The sequence below is a fragment of the Pelodiscus sinensis genome, chromosome 6 (assembly GCF_049634645.1).
Source record: "Pelodiscus sinensis isolate JC-2024 chromosome 6, ASM4963464v1, whole genome shotgun sequence".
In the NCBI taxonomy this organism is placed as follows: Eukaryota; Metazoa; Chordata; order Testudines; family Trionychidae; genus Pelodiscus; species Pelodiscus sinensis.
Genome location: NC_134716.1, coordinates 18,443,441 through 18,458,498, shown reverse-complemented (window position 1 = coordinate 18,458,498; position 15,058 = coordinate 18,443,441). Strand labels below are relative to the sequence as shown.

The following is a 15,058-nucleotide window of genomic DNA, read 5'->3' as shown; positions in this document are numbered from 1 at the left end:
CTGATAGGTGGGTGAGTAAAGTCAAAGTACCCTTGGGTGGAGCATATAGAGCAGAGATGGCAGCGAGATGTACCTTTATGGAGCTCAGAGGAAGGCCTGCGTTGTGCAGGTCTAGTAGGTACTGTAGTATCTGTGATACTTCTATGTGGGCCTGCAACTACGAGTCGGAGAAGCACCAGTCTATGAATCGCTTCCCTTTCTACATGTATGTTTTTCTCATCGTAGGTCTTCTAGAATGAGCTGCACTGGCTCCAGGAAGACCTACTCCACAGCGTTCAGCCAGCCAGCATCCACACTTGAAGATGCAACATGTGACTAGTGGGATGCCATATCTGATCGTTGCATTGTGTGAGCAGAGATCGGACTGGTGGGAAGCGATGCAGTGTTCGGATGCTCATCTGTAAGAGGTATGGATACCATGTTTGTATGGGCCAGTTGGGTGCTATGAGGATTACTCTGGCCCTGTCATGTTTGATCTTGAGGATCACCTGTTGTTTTAGTAGGAATGGGGAAAATGCATATGCTAAAGGTGCCTTCCACTGTATGCTGAAAGCATCCCACAGCGAGTGTGTGTGGGGGGGGGGAGGGGGCGCTATGCCTGCTCTAGAGCAATATTGTGGGCAAAAAGCATTCTTGTATGTAGTGAATATGTCCACTGTTAGGAGCCCCCACTTCTTGAAGAGGTAAGTCAGCACTAATGGGTTTATTTCCCACTCATGATTTTGTGGGAATTGTCTGCAAATATGTTGTCCCTTGCCAGTGAGGTAAATGGAGACTAGGTATATGTTCTGTGGGATATACTATGCTACAAGCAGACCGCCTCTCAGTTGAGTGGGTATGACCAGGTTCCTCCCTGTTGATTGATGTAATATATCGTAGTGACGCTGTCCATAAGGATTTGCACTGTTCTGAATAGGGGAAGAAAGTGTATGTGTGTGTTTCTCTCTGTCCTGAGCTTGAGTAGCTTGAAGTATTGTCTAGTCTGGTCCGGGCTCCATTGACCCTATACCACTTGGAGGTCCAGTTGTGCTCCCCAAACCAGTAATGAAGTATCTGTTTATGTTTTTTTATATGATGAATGCATAGCCAGTAGGTTGTGCGTAGCCATGGCTGGAGCCTCATGTACGGCCAATAGGGTATGCAAAGCCATGCCTGGAGGGGCCTCATGTGCAAGCAGGAAAGCGCAGGCGTGGGGAATCACGGGCATAGCTGCTGCTATGTGCTCCAATATTTGCAGAGAGGGACAGGCCATTACAATCGGACTGGTCTGTGTCTTTGCTATGAAGTCCAGTTGGTAGCCTAGTATGATAGGATAAATAGTTATTTTTTCAAGGTTTCATCCTTTACTTTTTGAAGGTGTCGCTGAAACCTTTTCATACACCACTATTGGAATATATACAAAATAAGAAATAATCAAAAAAAGTTAACTTTTGGCAGCTAAATTGGCACCCCCAGCAAGGCACCCAGGGGCAACTGCCCCCCCTTTCTCCCTCCCTACACCACAGGCTGGAGCACATGACCTATGAGAAGAAGCTGGAGGTAGTTGGGCTTATTTGTCTGCAGAAGAAATGAGCGGTAGAGGGGGGAGCAGTGGGGGGGGGGGGAAGATTTGATAGCAGCCTTCGACTTCCTAAAGTGAAGTTTCAAAGAGGATGGGGAGAGGCTTTTCTCAGTGTGACAGATGGCAGTACAAGGAGCACTGGGGGAGGTCTAGGTTGGATATTAAGAAAAACTATTTCAGCAGGAAGGTGGTGAAACACTGGAATGAATAGAGGTGATAGACTCTCCCAGCCCTAGAGGTTTTTAAATCCTGGCTTAAAGTCCTGGCTGGAATGATTTAGTTGGGGTTGGTCCTGCTTTGGGCAGGGGGTTGGACTCGATGACCTCCTGAGGTCTCTTCCTGACCTAGGATGCTATGACAAAGTATCTAAGAGCTTATGAAGGCTGCCAGATTACAACACAAACTCTCTCCAAATGTACACCCCCCTTCACATCCCAAGTTACAATACCCCACCATCTCTCTCAACGCTCTGTTCTATAGACTACATTATTTTCCAGGCAACTGTTCAAGTGCTCATATAGCATGCTGTCTATTGTCAAAGTACCACACTTCATAAGTAGTAGGGAGTAGGTGGTATTTCAAGAGAGAAGGCTAAAGTGTATGAATGTCCACTTGAAAGCTAGCTGTTGTTACAAATAGACGAGAAAGATGGCAATACGTTGGCATAGCAGGTTTTTAGATCAACAGCTATGCCAACATCTTGCCTCCCCTCCAAGTCTGAGCAAGATCTTCTTGTAAAATCTTCTCTGGTGCTGGTATCCTCATGTAAATTGTTTGACCTGAAAGAAAAATATACATAAACTGAATTTTTTTTTTGAGAGGAGAGGGAAAAACAACAGTGACACACCAATAATACAGCCATGTCAGAACTGCCATATATTGTGTGAGAGATAAGTGGGCCATATACAAATTTCAGTGGTAGTTCTGTGTGAGGAGCAGATGCAGATTAGACTCAAGACTGGTTTACCAATTTTTGCAATGCAAAACCTTGTAAATATTGACAATTTTGTCAAAGTATAACAAGTTGATGGTAAATGTGTCTTGAGCTATGTTATATTTATAGATAATATAAACAACATGTCCACCTATAACTTTAAGTATTCTGATTTTTGGATTTGATCTGCAACATGGTTTTAGTTTCAACTAATGCTAAAATATTATAGTTGTGTGTGTTTTAAATCTAAAGATATACCATTTCTGCAAATATTATAGCTAGATATTGCATTGAAAACCTTCTCAGTCCATTTTAGCCACTATTTCTAGGAGAGGCAGGGAGGAGAAAGGGAGACTGCCCCTTCGGTCAAGCTTTTCAATTCCTCAGACAGAAGGCCAAATGTTTGGTGAAATTGGGGATTGTTGTAAAACTCAAAATTCTCTCAAACTGCTCAAATTATCTGCACAGGACCTGGGGCAAAATTCCTGCTTTAAATAAATTATCACCTACAGTGCAGCACCCAGATATTTAAGACAGCAATAATTAAAATACAAGGTACAACACATCATGGCTGAACAGCCATTCAAGGAAGAGAAATGCCACCAAATGTTCGGTTAAAGTATACAGAGTACGTAAGCTTTTAGCAATAATTCAGAGCAATACATGCCAGCAATAGCTGATAAGAGAACTTGTAACTTACTTACAGGGCTCCTGTTGGCCACATCCCAGAAGACACTACTCTACTCCCTCCCCTCTCGCATGACAAAGGGACTGCAATTGACACATACCTTTTTGTGCCCTGGTTGCCTACTTGGAGCCCAAGGTGCTGCAAAGCAGTGCCATGCTCATGGCTCTTGTGCTATGCCTCATGGCATAGTACTTTGAGGGCTCATCTAGACTACGGAGAACGGATGAAAGATATGCAAATTCAGTGGAAATTTGCCTATTTTCTTCCAATCATTTTTCAAAAGTGAAAGTACACTGTAGTTAAGATGCGGCTTTTCGGCAACCCCCTCCCCAATTTGTCGAAAAGCTGCTCTCTTAAAAAAAAAAAAAAAAAAAAAAGGTTTACATGGCTTTTCAATAAGGGGGGGGAGGGTTTGCCAAAAAAGCCGCATCTTAACTACAGTGTACTTTCACTTTTGAAAAATGATTGGAAGATATGCAAATTCTGTGGGAATTTGCATATCTTCTTTTGACCGTTCCCCGTGTCTAGATGAACCCCGAGAGTGGCCACATGTTGCTCTACCAGGGAAAGGATGAGAAGCAGAAGAATGAGGATGACAATGAATCTCGGCATAGCCCAGAGGCCCTGCTCAGGCAAGTCCTGGTGCTCATGCTACTGTGGCCACCACTCAATCCCCTGGGCACAGTGAAATGCCATTTCTGGCATTGGGAGATGAGCCCAGACTGGTGGGACCACAGATATGGGACGATCAACAGTGGCTGCAGAACTTCCACACGTACAAGGCCACATTCCTGGAACTCTGCACATGGCTTGCCTCTGCCTTGAGGTGACAGGACACACATGACACACTCTGATGGTGCAAAAGTGCATGCCCATTGCCCTCTGGACACTTGCCATGCCAGACAGCTACCATTCAGTCGGGAACCAGTTTGCGGTGAGGAAATCTGTGGTTGGGGCTGCTCTCATACAAGCAGCCAAGGCCATCAATAACATCCTGCTATGGAGAGTCCTGACTCTGGGGAACATGGACACCATTGTGGAGGACTTTGCCTCCATGAGCTTCCCTAACTGTGGGGAGGGCCACAGACTGAACACACATCCCCATCCTGGCCCCCGACCACTGTGCCTTGCATTTCATCAACTGGAAGAGGTACTTCTCCATGGCACTGCAGGCACTTGTGAATCACAAGGGACATGTCACCGACAGCAACGTCGGATAGTCAGGAAAGGCACATGACATGTGCATCTTTCACACCTCCTGCCTCTTCTGAAAGATGCATGCTGGAACTTTTTTGCCATACTGGACAGTCAGAGTCGGAGAGGTGGACATGCCCATCGTGATCATGGGTTACCCAGCCTACCCCTTGCTTCCCTGGCTTATGAAGCCCTACAGAGGCAACCTAGACCCCAGCAAGGAGGAGTTCAACAACAGGCTGAGCAGGTGCAGAATGATGGTGAAATGCACGTTCAGACATTTAAAAGGGGAGGTTCAGGAGTCTCCTGACCTTCTTGGACCTCCGCAAATGCAACATTCCCTTTGTGGTGGTGGCAGCATGTGTGCTCCACAACCCATGCGAAAGTGAAGGGGAAACATTTCTACCAAGGTTGGGGGCTGAGGAAAGGCAGATAGCCAGGGAGTTTGAGCAACCAGACACCAGTGCCATAAGGAGAGCACAGCAAGGGGTAGTGCTAATCAGAGATGCCTTGAAGGACAGTTTTATGCAAGACCAGTTTTGAGACTCTTTTCTGAGGCTCTCCACAAGGTATCCCTGAATTTCTTGTTAGCCTTTCGTCTCCCATCTGTAGACACGTGAACAAGCTTTTCCGTGCCCCCTGCGCTGAGTAGGTAAAGAGAGAATGTGATGCCCCTCACAGCCTGTTGACTGACCTTGCTTGTAGTTAAAGTTAGAGAATTCACCAGATGTGCCCTCTCTGGGGTCGTCAATGGCATGGGAGACGTCTTTGTGTGTGGGGGAGGAAGGGGAGAACCAACTCCAGATTCAGGAGGCGCTCCTGGCTCTCGAGTATCATCATCGGGCTAGTGTCCTCCTCCTTGTCCTCCGCCACACTGCTCTCTTGGCATCTTGGCCAGATTCAACGACCATAGTGGAAGAGTTGGTCGCTCCCTCCAAGAATGGTATGCAGCTGATCAGAAAAGCAGTAGGTGTGTGGTGCTGCCCCAGAGCTTCCATGCCACTCCTTGCCCTTCTGGTAGGCTGGCTGCAGCTCCTTGCTTTTCACCCTGCATTGCACAAGGGTCCTGCCTTTTGCTGCGAGAGTGGCTGCAATCTTGCCATAGATATGGGCATTTCTTTCCTTAGTCATGAGCTTGTTGAGGTTGGTTTCATCCCCCCACACCTTGATGAGGTCCAGGATCTCCCATGCACTCCAGGTTGGATCTCTTCTGCGCTCCTGGGCAGTGGAGGCCATGGGAGCATAAGAACTTACCATTGTCAGTGTCAGATTGGTGGTGGAAGTCATTTCCACGTGTTCCATGGTATGCTGCTCGCTTGCAAAGGGCTCATGAAGCTGGCCTGATGAGACAGGCCATTCTACAGGTCTGGGGGATTTTTGTGCTCAGCAAGAGAGCAGTAGAGGCAAGGTGTGGCCAGCGTGATCATAGTAGATAGCTGCAGGGGGCCTCCTGTGGGCCAGTAGAATCAGATTTCCAACAATGCAGTGTCTACATTAGTGTAACTTAGCCTATGCAGAGTCAGGAACAGCGTTACTCCTCATGAAAAGCAGGACTATGGGATTCAACTACAACACCCCTTAAGGGCTGTGCCACAGGCATAGTAGTGTGGGAAAACCACTTAGATAATCAAGTATGTGGGGGGAGGAGGGGAGAGGGCTAAATAAATTGCAAAGTTCTAGTGTAGACCAGGCCTTAGTCTCTAACAGTATGTCTACACTACACAGTTATTTTGAAATATCTTATTTCGAAATAACGAGTCTACACACAAAATGCATTTCGAAATAGCATTTTGCTATTTCAAAATAGCGCGTCCATCCTGAGTGAACTCTGAATTGCATTTAAGGCTGTCAGAACCAGTTCCAGTAGGGCACCAGGTCAGGACTTACTGCTGCTGACCTGAGTCTCTGAGGTCTATGCTTAAAGGGACCCCACCGGGCAACCAGTTCTCAGGTTTCCCTTCTTGATTGTCTACCTCGATGAGGGACAACAAAGCATTTTGTCTCTACATGCTCTGGTTGCCCTCACTTGGGATACCACAGCACTCTGCATCATGGAGCCAGAGCTGCCCCTGGGCACTCTGGTGCTCCTCTTGGACACGTTGCTGCAAGCCTGGCTGCACTTTCTGCAGGCTGCCATCCGGGAGGTCCATTGGGGGGCTGTCAGTATCCAGGAGGCCCCGTGGGAGAGCTTCCACCCTGCGGAGCACTAAAAGCCTCCCTGGTCTGCCCCACTGGGGGCTTGTGCCTCATTTCTCCCTCACGTCCTTCCACTTACCCCCTTCCTGATGGGAAATAAAATACACGTATTTTCATGAACACAAACTCTCTTTATTTAACAAAACTGGAGGGGGGGAGGGAATGAAACTCTGGTGAGACTGTGGAAAGGAGGCAGGAGAGGGGACAAGAGAGGGTGGGAGAGAGGAGCGGGGGAAACCTGGGAGGAGGGAGCTGGAAGGGGGAAGCAAGGGAAAGGAGGAGGAGGGGAAGCTCAGGGCCTCACTGGACCAACTTGATTGTCATGCAAACCTGCTCCTGGGCTCGCATGTGGCCTTTGGTGGCCAGGCTGGCAGCTATCCTGCCCTAGATGGCCGCATACCTCCATCTAGCGCGGAGATCATGGACATTGGGGGCATCCCCCCCCCAAATCTGAATAAGGTCCATAATCTCCACCCTGGACCAGGAAGGTGCCCACCTTCTCTGGCCCTGGCAGGCTCCCAGGAGCCTGCAGACTGCCCTGGGGAGCAGTGGAGGGCTGGTTGCCAGTGGCTTGTTGGCTCATGTTTTGGGGCCACTGATCGGGGCAGTGACTGCTGGCTCTGGGCTGGCAGGCTTGGAGCTGGCACAGGCACTGTGGCCAGAGTCTACTCCTTTAAGGGCTCTGAGGAGTGTGGGAGGGAGTGGAGTGTTCTTGTTTGAGGCTGGAGTGGCCACCAGGGCTCCCTGAAGGCTGGTGGTCACCTATTTCGAAATAAGTGTCTACACAGCACTTATTTTGAAATAGCTATTTTGAATTTGTCATTATTCCTCATAGAATGAGGTTTACCAAATTCAAAATAAGTGCTCCGCTATATCAAATTTATTTCAAAATCGCGGTTTGGCTGTGTAAACGCTAGGAAAGTTATTAACAGCCCTTATTTTGAAATAACTGTGCTGTGTAGACATACCCTAAGGTGCAACAGTACTTCTTGTTTTTGTGGATACAGACTAACACAGCTACCCCTCTGAGATAGGGCAGTATGTGATCACGTAATCAGAATTAGATTGTGTCAGAATGCATTCATAAAGTGCTCAAATTAAGGTTGCTGGAGCACCTTTAAGAAACACCAGAACTAATCTGAATGTTTGATTTTGCAGTCTGAACATTCTTTGAATGTAGTTTTCTGGATTTTTAAAACATATTTGCAATAATGGAGAGCATTTTGATTTTTACATACACATTTGCTAATAAGAGGAATAGACAGCAAACACATTTAGGCTGAAGTCCACAATACCAAGTGCTGCAAGGCAATCAATCTTCTCTCATTGTACATCTCTTGGGTTTTTTGGTTTTTTTTAAGAAAAAAACCTACAACTAATTTGTATGTGCCCTGACAGACTTCAACAGCTTTTGTATGAAAACATTATATTTAATAAATGAGATAGCAAAAGAAAAGTCCCATGTTCATCTGTCTAGCGTGCAATGTCTATTAGAAGTGAAAGTAGAGAGGAGACGGTACATCAGGAACAATTTCTGACTGCTGACTCCAAATTAAAACTCATGTAAAATTTGTAGACAGCTTTTTCAAGAAAACAAGTTTTTACTTGTGAAAATTTCTGTTCGCCAAGAATCAAATGTCTGATTCATTTAGATCCACCCTCCAGATGTATTGTTCACATTTCATGTACTGTATATAATTTTGGGGTTGTAGGCACTCCTGTTATGGCCACACCTTGACTAGTCAGTCTTTTCCCCCCCCTTACAGTTTAAATCGCAGGTAGTACTATTTACATACAAGATTTATGAGAGCCAAATGGATGTCTAAAGGCAGTATAATGTAATGAGGAGGAGGAATATCCAACTAAGTGACCTTGATTAAAACGAAAAATAAATGGTACAATGCCATTTTGTATTAATGTAACTCAACTTTAAAAAGTCTGTTCTTAAATGTAAATCTGCCCTTTTCTCATACTCAACCCCTAAACAACTTTCTTTCCTTGCTAGTTAGGTTCTGTGATTCTGTTGAAAAAACAATCAATGGAAGAGCTGACAGGAGTGTTGACAGTTTTGTTCGCCCACTCCCCCCCCAAAAAAAATCAGAGAAGGGCAGAGATCATTCTCCGCAAATGATTTTAAGTTTCAAAATAAATGTAAGAGAATATTTAGATTACTTCAGATCAGTGGTTCTCAACCAGGGGTACACAAATCTCTCAGAGTACTTAGATGTCTTCCAGTGCACACCTCATCTCATCTAGATATTTGCCTATGTTTACCACAGGCTAGATAAACACTAATCAAGTCAGTACAAATTAAAATTTCATACAGATAGTGACTTGTTTGTACTGTTCTGCAAATGCAGTATTTATATTCCAACTGATTTATTTTATACTTACAGAGTAACATGAAAGAGGTAACAATTTTTCAGTAAGTGTGCTGTGATTGCTTTTGTACTTGTTTGATTTTTTTTAAACAAGTAATTTTTAAATAAGGCAAAAACTTAGGGATATGCAAGATAAGGTAGCTTCCTGAAAGGGGGTACTGTCAGGAAAAGTTGAGAACCTACAAATCAGAGAGGCTTTCAAGGAAAGGAATGATTAGGATTAAAAACTAAACTGTGGTGGCACTGCCAAGTGTAATGCAAGAGCATGATGGTACTTTCACCCTCCTTGACAGCCATATGTTTCAGCACATTCGTACCACCATAAAAAGAAAAAATTCTGAATCTTCTCAAACTGCATCTTCTGAATAAAAATTGAACAAATTGCTGAAAAACTGCTTGTAATTCTTCAATTAAAAAGTTACTTTATAGTTTAGGACCTTTTGCAAAGACTAATCTCTCCTCAAGGTACTACACCTTAATCATGAGTTACGTGCGTACTTGCAAAAGTGAACAGATGCTGTAAAGTTCTGTGAATTCTTACAGAGTTTTATGATGTATTCTAGGCAGCCCAAGTAGATGCTCGATTACTATTCCATTTGTGTTACCCATGAAACAATCGACTGTACAGTTTTATACTCAAATTCTGTTCAGTTGTCTGGATACAACTGTGGAGCATAATTATGTTTAACAGACTAAATTTTAAATAATCAGTTAGCGTAGTTTAACATTTGTGAACCCAATTTTTAAGGCGGCATCACTGAAGAAAATCCACACTTCTGACACAAAAGTAGGAGTGTCCATGTTATTCAGAGGGGGTATTGGTTATGACAAGAATTATTCCAGGCCTAATTAATCCTGCCGCAGTACAGCAGATTGGACTAGAGGTTTTATGCATGGCCCTTCTAGTCCTAAACATCTATGCTTTGGTATCAAATTATTGACGACATGAGCCTTTTTCAATGTTTTGGGGGCACATTCTGATCTTGAAGATGCTTAAGGAAATCCCCTCACTTGGAAACAAGCAGTCTCAGAGGGGTAGCCATGTTAGTTTGTAACTGCAGAAACAAGGAGGAGTCCTGTGACACCTCTGAGACTTAACAGATTTATTACGGCATAAGCTTTAATGGGTAAAACCCACTTCATCGGATGAATTGAAGTGGAGTTACAAAACCAGGGGTATATATATAGGGCTCTCTTCAGAAACTACCACCAAACTGTTTCATAATTTTAGCATGCTTATGACCTATTTGAAGTTACATCCTCTTATAAGTATGTTTTCTTCAGTGTACATGCACAGCAAATACAGTTAAAAGAATAGCAACCCTCTAATAGGCAAGAAGTATTCTGAAAAAAAGTCAAAAACTACAAGACAGGTAACTTTAGCTAATGTAGGGAGACAAGGTGAGTGAGGCGATATTTTTATTGGATCAATTTATGTTTGGAGAGAGAGAGAGAGAGAGATAAGCAGGTGAGCTTATAGGACCTGAAGAAGCACTCTGTGTAAGCTCGACAGCTTCTCTCTCACCAAGTTGATCCAATAAGAGATATTATCTCTTCCACTTTGTCCCCCTAATTTCCTGGGACCAACATGACTTCAACCCCACTATGTATTAGCCAACATGGTGTCACAAAGTAGGTCGTGTTAGGTTGGTATCAATAGCTTGATAGTCTTCAGTTTATCTTACAGAAGGATATCCTAATACTATTCACTGCAGGATTGAAGACACCTAATCTCCAGCATTGTTATTTTCAATTAGAAATGGAGTCCAATGGAAGATGTAGCGAACAGTCAGTATTCTGAAGCCAGCAATTCAAAAATCCAGATGCTTGTACAAAGGAATAATAATATAATTTGAAAACATTATTTTGAAAAAAAGTTATTTTTTTTCTAATTTAGGAATAAACTGCAGTGAAGTCTAAGACCATTGGAGCATTAACAAGTTTTAGAGTTTTCCTTATTCTAGCACATAATGAAGAAATGCTTCTTATTGTGGGTGTAAGCCCCATACTTCTTACAAACATGGGGCATTCAATGTTTGGATGAGGATTCCACTGAGGTCAATGGAATGCCTCATGGTAATAATGAGTACTATGTTCAGTAGCGAATGTCTACAGAATTTGGTCCATAATTTATGTTCCAGTTAGAACGTTTAATATAAAACACTTCAGAGACCTATGCAGCTACTTGCTATGGTAAATATCTATTTTTACTCAGGTGAACCTTTTTAAAGTTAAAAAAGAAAACTGCAGGAACAGGCTGTATGTGTTAATATACTTTACCATTATTGGATTAAAAACAGTAAACCACATTAAAGATCATTAAAGCATATGCACATTTCAATATACTTGCTTTAAATTTTGTAACTATTTTTTTTATTTAAAAGAACTGGAAAAATCATTGCTTTCTGCATAATTTGAAAAAACCCAAGAGGGTTAAATTAAAAATACAGTCAAATAATAAATTGTATTATTGAAAGAACTCACAAGACCCCACATCTTTAACAACTTCATTGAAGTAGAGATAAAACTATAAGGCTGCACATAAACTCATCAGTTTACTTCAATTAGGAGTTTATAAAAGTGAATGAAACAACCCTCAATATTGATTCAGCTTAAACAGTTTGACACTGGAAACTGCCTTTTGAATTATTTTTAGGAACTGGTTAATTTCTATTCAAAAGATGAACAGGGACATTTACCACTCATATTTGATCCCCTTAATATCTGACTTCACTGGGAACAGAATAGGGCACAAATGTAATTCAGAAAAAGAAGCTATTTGCCCTGTCACCTGCAATCCAATATAAACAAGGATGAAGCATATATAATATTGAAACGGCAATAAGGGTTTAAATCCAGAAAAGCCAGAAGGTTTTAAAAAATAATAAACCTCACAGCATCTACAATTTTTACTCTTAAGAACAAACCTAATATCAATGAGTAGCTTTCCAAGTTTAATTTCCCAGGTTTTTTTTAAATGAAGTTGTTTGCCATTGACATAGACACAGATCATGAAATCATGCCTTCAATGGCAAAACTCCTATTGATTTCAGTGAGGTCAACATCTGACCCTGAGCTTTTGCAATGTAATACCCTCTCAGTGGAATCATTATGGGTTTTCAGTTGAGAAACTACCTCAGGTACGAGCACTAAACCTTGGCATAACTCAATTCATTAAAAACAAAAACAAAACAAAACAAAACCTAGTGATACTGGAGCACTTTAAAAACTAACAAAAAAGTTAGGACTTGGGTATTGGACTTGGATTTTTTTTTAAAGTCTCCCACTCCTCGCCTCCCAGGGCCTCAAATATAGAATCCTCTTAAGTCAAGATTTCAATTGATACCGTCAGATATTCAAAGAAGCTCAGGTTTTAAAACGAGCTTACAAAGGGCAGCATGCAAAGCAAAGTTATGTGAATGCAAAACTGATTTGGAATTGTGAATTGCAAAGAGAGCATCTATACCTTTTTTATTATGCTACATTTTAATGGCCCCTAGTGCAAGCTTCATAAATTTAGTTCAAGTTTAAACAAAAAGAATGTATCACATATTTTGTCTAGGAAGTTTTTTTTAATTATAAAAATGTTACAAACCTTTGAAGGGAGTTTATGCTCCTGAAGCACAGGAACAGCTGCAGCTTGGCAATTATTATTCTGTCTTTCTATACATGAAAACACTTATCTCAAAAGCAATGGAATGGCCACGAAGGGCTAGCAGACTTAAGGAAGTGGTAGTTTGCGCACAACTCCACGAATGTGCTCCTGATACACCAATAGCCCAAAGCCCCGTTTCTTTTGTAAACCGGCATCGCTTTTTTATTCCTCCCGAAGGTTTGGAAGGTCTGAAATACAAACCCAGGACAGAAAGGAGAAAGAAATGACTTTAAGAATAAAAATAACCTAGCAAACAAAGAGCAGCTCCTTTCCTTTTCTGTATGTAGGGACACCTAACATTACATACATCAGAGCCTCAGGGGGTAGCCAAGTTAGTCTGTAACTGGAAAAACTTTAAAAAAAACCCAAGTAACCATCTAACAGCATCTAACAAAACAAGTAGATGGCATCATGAGCTTTCGTGGGTACAACCCACTTCTTCAGATGACTGGACACACACCAGAGGCCGCCTCCCAAACAGAGGGGACGCTAACTAGAGAGAGGGGACGACTACACAGCCAACTAGCAGCCCGCACTACTCCGCTCTCCTCGTCCCGAGGCACTACACCTGGGTAAACTGAGGCCGGTTAGTTCGGGCCACCCCTTGATTCCACTCAAGCGCAAAACTGCGGTCGGGGTGGCTGCGCGCGGAGAACCAGCGGCAGCAGCACGCGTGCGGCGCGGACAGGCTAGAACTCGATGCACAGGTGACACTCCAGAGACGGCGGTGCCATCCCCCTCCGGGACTTCTCCCGCACGGCGATACGTGGGGCTGAGGCTTGGAAACCGCGGACCCTCCCCCTCTGCGCCCTGCCCTTACCTGCCGCGGCGCTGCGTTTCCTCTGGCCGGTCGAGCTCGGCTCCCGCAAGAGCCCCGTGGCGGGAGGGAAAAGAAACACAAGTGCAGCCTAGCGCGCTCTGCAGCTGCGGCAGGAGGAAACAGAGGCTCCCCTCCCCTTCCTGCAGCGCCAGCTCTCCCTGGGCCCAGCGCCCTGCAGCGGGCCGGGGTTCCTCCTCAGCTGGGGAGGTGCCCGGCGGGCACCGGCAGCCCCTCGGAGCAGCTGCGAGAGCAACGGGGCACAGCTGTGACAGCGCTCCAGGGGCACGCCGCGCCCAGCCAGCCTGCAGGGAAGGATGCATGTCGCTGCCGCCAGCCTCCACACCTGCTGGCGCAGCTCTGCCGCACGGGCAGGGCGACGAGGCGCCAGACAAAGAGCTCTGCATGGATTCTACCCCCTCCGGGGCAGGGCCCGACACGCCTAAATATATGCGGGCGGCAGCTGCGCGCCCAATAATAACCAGGGTAGCCCCGGCGGAGGGGGCGGGAAGGAGGTTGCACGGCGCTAACGTTGCAAGTCGGGGGGCTCTGCCCTGTGTTTCGGGAGTGCGTTAGCCGGTGACTCGCCCGCCAAGCGGGGCTGGGGCTGCCGCGTGCGGCTCCTCCAAGGAAAGCCTGGATGCTGCAGGGTTGAGGAGTCGTGCTAGGGAGCGCGTTCCCCTCTGAGTCAGCAAAAATGCCCCTCCGCCCCATGCCGGAGGCGCGCCTCGGCGCTGACAGGGAAGCCCAGCGACAACTTTCTGTTGTGCGTTGGCGACAGCGGTGCCCCGTCTTTGAAGCACGACTCCCCTTTCCCCTAGCGCAGCCCTGGCGTTGGCGTGCGGGAACCTCGCGCCTTTGGGACAAAAGGTTGCCCCCACCAGGTCGTGCGTTTTGCTACACCTACATCGCGCGCCTTCTGCTTCAGCGGCTTGGAGTTAGTTAACATGGGCTGGCTCCAGCTGTACGATGATTGTTTTCCTAATATTTCCCACTCGCGCCTGACCAGGATGGTAACAGCAACTCGCTGTAGCTGCGTTCTTAGCTGTCACAGATGAGCAAGATTTATTTTGGTCGGGGTTATACAAGAGGATGCTTTAAACAGCAGAGGTCACTCTCTATTAATGTTAGGACGTGTCTAAATAGGGACAAAACTTTAAACAAACAACAACAAATAGTCTAGCAGCATCTTAAAGATTCACAATACATGTAGGTGGTATCATGAGCTTGCTTTCTTCAGATGTACCCAGGAAAGATGATACCATCTACATGTTTTGTTAGTCTTTAATGTGCTGCTAGACCATCCATTGTTTGAGTTTTTTTCAATTGCAGACTAACTGGGCTACCCCTCAGAAGTCTATACAGGGAGTTAGTCTTCCTCAGCTCCAGCCTCAGGTGGGGATACTGGAATAAGGAGAAACTAGTATGAAGGCTGCTTTTGAAAGAATTAAAATTTCTAGTCCCTGAGCTGTGGATATTTATGGATTTGCAGGGCTCTATCCATATGGGCGGAAAAGAGGAGGGGAAGAAAAGTAGAAATACAGTGCTTCAGAGATAGGAAGGGGGAGGTTAGCTTATTAAGAGAACCCTTTTGATATGGAGCTATGGGGAGTTGGAGATGTGGACCATTAC

General features: G+C 44.8%; 1 long non-coding RNA gene across 1 annotated transcript; it reads right to left on the bottom strand.

Annotated features, from left to right (window-relative positions):
* Positions 1-251: 251 nt before the first annotated feature.
* On the bottom strand, positions 252-14,819 carry LOC106732674 (uncharacterized). The gene is made up of 3 exons (XR_001368935.3): positions 13,430-14,819; positions 12,550-12,797; positions 252-2,340 (listed from the first exon to the last, which is right to left on the bottom strand). It is a non-coding gene; the product is annotated as an uncharacterized LOC106732674 (long non-coding RNA).
* Between the last annotated feature and the right edge of the window lie 239 nt (positions 14,820-15,058).